The 5,445-nt window shown below is 49.7% G+C and overlaps 1 non-coding gene across 1 annotated transcript; it reads left to right on the forward strand.

Moving 5' to 3' along the window:
* Positions 1–5,138: 5,138 nt before the first annotated feature.
* Positions 5,139–5,211, forward strand: TRNAG-UCC (transfer RNA glycine (anticodon UCC)). The gene has a single exon. It is a non-coding gene; the product is annotated as a tRNA-Gly (tRNA).
* The last annotated feature ends 234 nt before the right edge of the window (positions 5,212–5,445 follow it).

The following is a 5,445-nucleotide window of genomic DNA, read 5'->3' on the forward strand; positions in this document are numbered from 1 at the left end:
CCCCCGAGCCAGGCCTGGGGAACTCTTCACCATCGGAGGGTAAAACGGAGCCAAGTTTTGGCCAGCCCCAGTTAGTGTCTGGAAGAGCTCCCCTCCTGGAGGTCTGCACTGGGTTTTGTTATATACGACACAAGAGGCTAATCTCCTACCTGTCCCTCAGAGGAACAATTCCATTACCTTAACCGACCATGCGGCTTTGGAGTTTTTTAGGCGCTGTGCTTGTGTGGTTCAACGAGATATATTTTGCGAGTAACTCTGGTGGCACCAGCTCATGTGGGTGCTTGGGAAAAGCTCTTTGATTGTAATGATGGCAGACAGAGCTGGAGGTACCAGCTGTGTGCAAGTGCGTGTGGCCGGCAGAGGCCCAGGGCGGGTAGAGGACATGAGGGAGGGAGACAGTCACGACGAGGTTCTTAGGAAATGTCTTTTTTTTTTTTTTTTTTTTTTGGCGGTATGCGGGCCTCTCGCTGTTGTGGCCTCTCCCGCTGCGGAGCACAGACTCCGGACGCGCAGGCTCAGCGGCCATGGCTGGCTCACGGGCCCAGCCGCTCCGCGGCATGTGGGATCCTCCCGGACCGGGGCACGAACCCGTGTCCCCCTGCATCGGCAGGCGGGCTCTCAACCACTGCGCCACCAGGGAAGCCCAGGAAATGTCTTTTAATTGATGCAGTAAACTTGGACTTAGAGACCTATTATTTCATTTTGCAAAGAATGAAAACAATTTCCTTTCTAAAAAAAAATATATATATATATATATATATATATATATATCTGTTTTGTATTCTCCTCTCCCGAAACCATGGAATAGCTTTGGGAAGATAGTCATCTTGTGTGAAAAACAATACAATTTCGTGAAATGGCATTCTGTGAACTTTGGGGAGAGGGAGGAAGAAGGGGCCCAGACACTCTCCCGCTTTCTCCCAATCAGTAAGTATTTCCCGGCTGCCCTAACCTAGCGCTCCCCAAAGACTGCCTTGAGCCTCTCACCCCCTGAGCAAAAACTCTCCGTGTCTTCCGATCGCCAAGACAGAACACAACTCATTGAGGCCACCATTCCAGGCCTGCGACTGTATCACCCAGCCGGCCTGTCCAGCCCCTTCTCTGACCGCCCTCTTCTGCAAAGCCTCCTCCACTGCAGGTGAGCTGGCCTGTTCGCTGTAACCCACTTTCTCGCATCTCCATCTATCCGGATCTCACCCATCGTCCAAGAGCCAGGTCAAATCTTCCCTTTTGGCCAAGTCTTTCCCACCACCCCAGCTGGAGGGGGATCCATCACCCCCAAACACCCACGTATCTTTTGTAACTGTCTTATGCATCTTTTTCCATTCCTACAGGTCATCTTCCAAGCCAGACTGTAAGCTCTTTGAGTGCAGAGATTTTTATTATAGTTCACTGAATCTCTTGCTTATTCATATGTGCCTTGTGTGAATCAAATATCTGATGCTCAGTCCATGTACGTGGGATTGGTTGACTTCAGTGTGCTTGACACACTCAGTTGGAGAGGAACAGGAGAGAATGTAAGCGCGTCCCTCGGGTGGTTTACAATCCTCCTGGACAGGCAAGATGTGACACCGGCAGAGAACAGCAGGGGGCGCACCATGCAATGCAAACTGCAAATCTGAATACCACAAGCAGTTGTCGGGGAAAAGGGTTAGGGAAGCTCAGGAAAGAAAAAGGCCAGCTTTTAATTAGTTGTAAGAAGTGGTTGTGCTCGAGATGGTCTTGAGGGGTAATTACATTTTGTAGTATTTGTGTGGTACCTTAGTGTTTTCAAAGCCCCTTCACTTACACTGGCTGAATAAATGTCACACCGCTGTTGTTAGGGATTACTATTTTAAAGAATAAGAGGACAAGGTCCTGGAAGCAGGAGTGATTTGGTCAAAGTCACATGGCAGGGTAGGGGCAAAGCTAGGACTCAAACCTGGGTCTTTGGAGTTCAAGTTCACTGGGCCCCCACTGCCTTCCGACTCTATCATCCTTTGCCTTTAAATTCGAATTTTGGAACAAGGTACTGAAGCAAAATGAAAACGTCACTTAAAAACATATTGGGGGCTTCCCTGGTGGTGCAGTGGTTAAGAATCCGCCTGCCAATGTAGGGGACACGGGTTCGAGCCCTGGTCCTGGAAGATCCCACATGTTGCGGAGCAACTAAGCCCATGTGCCACAACTACTGAGCCTGCGCTCTAGAGCCTGCGAGCCACAACTACTGAGCCCGCGTGACACAACTACTGAAGCCCGCGTGCCTAGAGCCCGTGCTCTGCAACAAGAGAAGCCACCGCAATGAGAAGCCCACGCACAACGAAGAGTAGCCCCCGCTCGCTGCAACTAGAGAGAGCCCACGTGCAGCAACAAAGACCCAACGCAGCCAAAAGTAAATAAAATAAATAAATTTTAAAAATATATATTGGGGGGGCTTTCCTGGTGGCGCAGTGGTTGAGAGTCTGCCTACCGATGCAGGGGACACGGGTTCATTCCCCGGTGCGGGAAGATCCCACGTGCCGCGGAGCGGCTGGGCCCGTGAGCCATGGCCACTGAGCCTGCGCGTCGGAGCCTGTGCTCCGCAGCGGGAGAGGCCACAGCAGTGAGAGGCCCACGTACCGCAAAAAAAAAAAAAAAAAATGGATATGTATGTATAACTGAGTCACTTTGTTGTCCAGCAGAAATTAACATAGCATTGTAAATCAATTATACCTCAATATAAAAAGTGATAAAAATAATAAATTTTTTAAAATAAAAAATACTCGGCAAGCTGCTCTGTATAGGATAGGTTGAAGGGGGGGCGGTTGGGAGCTCTGACAAATGGCAATAAAGATGAAATGATGACACTTGATAACACCCTGGTTACAAAGGCTAGGGAAAGAAGGGGGCGGAAGACGACTCAGGTTGTAGGGCTGAGTGGATGTGAGGATGCTGTTCGTGACACTGGAAAGGTGAGGGGGGTGGGCTAGAGTAGATAGGACAGCGTCCTTGTGGGCATCGAGGTGACATTCCTGAGAACTCCTGAAGGCACTGGCAACTTGGCACCAGAAGTCCAAGGGAAGCTTTGGGCTTAGGGAGACCTAAGTGTCCCCCCAGTGGGTCAAGGAAATAAGCTCACTGATGAAACTTGTGCCTAATTTAACAGAGGGACCAGCTCGAGAGGGGTTTCGTAGCATTTATTTACACGAAACGATGGAACATAAGGATGCCGGAGCCACGCCCTGGCATTCAGATACTGACCTGAAGTGGCTGGAGGCCTTTCCTCTGAGTGTGGCACCCTTTACGTTTCCACAATCCTCACATTCCAAGTTTCAGGATACACCTCCCTATAAGGATGGGACTCTAAGACACGGCCCTGAGAACGGCACGGGTGCCGGGCGCACCGTGATACGGCAAAGCAGGACATGTATGGTCAGGGGTTGGTGTCTGGGGCTACCAGGGTCTGGGTCTGGGGGTCTGGGTGGGGGGCAGGGGAAGGAACCCACTGGGCACATGAGTCGCCCGGTGTCCCATAGTGACCTTTAGTTCCCTTTCTAGGGCTTTATCCCCATTATCTGATGGACACAGTATCATTTCCCCCATTACAGGTTGAATCGTGCTCTCACATCCCCAAAATGTGTATGTGGAAGTCCTAATCCCCAGGACCTCGGAATGTGACTGTATTTGGAGAAAGGGTCATTACAGGAGGTGATTAAGGTGAAATAAAATCATCAGGGTGGGCCCTGATCCCATATGACTGGTGTCCTTATAAGAAGAGGGGATGAGGGCACAGACACACGGAGAGAGAAGACCACGTGAAGACACAGGGAGGAGAATACAGAAGGAGAGAGGCCTCTGGAGGATGCAACCCTGCTGATGCCTTGACCTCAGATATCCAGCCCCCGGAACTGTGAGAAAATGAATGTCTGTCGTTAAGCCACTTTGTCTGTGGTGCTTTGCTGTGGCCGCCTGAGCAGACCAATATTCCCCCAATCCTGATACCCAGATTGAAGCCCAGCTGCCCCTTTTCTACCCACTCAGAACCTGTAACTGATCCTCAGCTTCTTAACATTTCGTTCAAAAAATAATACAGGGCTTCCTTGGTGGCGCAGTGGTTGAGAATCTGCCTGCTAATGCAGGGGACACGGGTTCGAGCCCTGGTCTGGGAGGATCCCACATGCCGCGGAGCAACTAGGCCCGTGAGCCACAACTACTGAGCCTGTGCGTCTGGAGCCTGTGCTCCGCAACAAGAGAGGCTGCAATAGTGAGAGGCCCGCGCACCGTGATGAAGAGTGGCCCCTGCTAGCCACAACTAGAGAAAGCCCTCGCACAGAAACGAAGACGCAACACAGCAAAAATTAATTAATTAATTAATAAACTCCTATCCCCAACATCTTCTTTAAAAAAAAAAAAAAAGACAAATATCCTGTCTCTCCCGTCTCACCCGAACTTTTCTCTCACTTCCAGGCAGATCTGTAATTAGCCCCTTATTACGTGCGCTCTCATTCTCTCATTTCTAAGCCACCAGAGTGTGTGCTGTCCTGTCCCGCAGGCTCACTTCTCAAGGGCGGGACACCTGAGTCCATCTCCCTTTTGCTCTCCCGTCATCTGGCGTAGCACTGGGCTGAATGCTCTGGGTCACAAAACCTACCCTTGTGACAATAACAACAGGCTCTTTGCCTTGACATTGGATTTGCCTAACCCTACATTTAAAACGATCGCTACCACTCAACTTGCCCCCAATACCGCAAAAGCCCATCCATTTGGGGAAGCAAGGTTGGGGAGAAACAGGGGAGTTTCTCGATTTTCAAAATCTATCTGTGTTCTGATTTAGGGTGTTTTACAGTGTGAAGAGGGTTTGCCCTCTTTGAAAATATGAAGCAGCTTTTCCAGCTGGGACCCTGCTAGCATGGTTACTAAGGAGACCAACTGGTCTAGGTGCTGTAATTAATCACTAAATTCTGAGCAGCCAAATCCCCGGTGATGAGGGCCTCTTTCCTTTGAGAGCGACAAGTGCTGGGCAGGTGGAAGGTCGAGGAGTTCATGGTGGAAGCCCAGCTCTGGCTGTCCCTTCCGCCTGCACTCCCTCCACCGAAATTTGCCAGCGGCTGTTTTAAGAGCTTCTAGATCTGCCTCCAAACTTACCTGTTAGAACTGAATGAACAATAGATACAGGGACTTCCCTGGTTGTCCAGTGGTTAAGACTCTGCACTTCCAATGCAGGGGGCCCAGGTTCGATCCCTGGTCGGGGAACTAAGATCCTGCATGCCACAACTAAAGATCCCGCACGCGGCAACTAAGACCCAGTGCAGCCAAATAAATAAATTTTAAAAATTAAAACAATGACAAAAATGGAATAGATACATGTATATGTATAACTGAATCACTTTTCTGTACACCTGAAACACAACATTGATAATCAACCATACTCCAAAATAAAATTTAAATGTTTTTCAAAAAAGAACTGAATGGAGTCTAATGCTTGCA

This window comes from Pseudorca crassidens, chromosome 7 (genome assembly GCF_039906515.1).
Source record: "Pseudorca crassidens isolate mPseCra1 chromosome 7, mPseCra1.hap1, whole genome shotgun sequence".
Taxonomy (NCBI): domain Eukaryota; kingdom Metazoa; phylum Chordata; class Mammalia; order Artiodactyla; family Delphinidae; genus Pseudorca; species Pseudorca crassidens.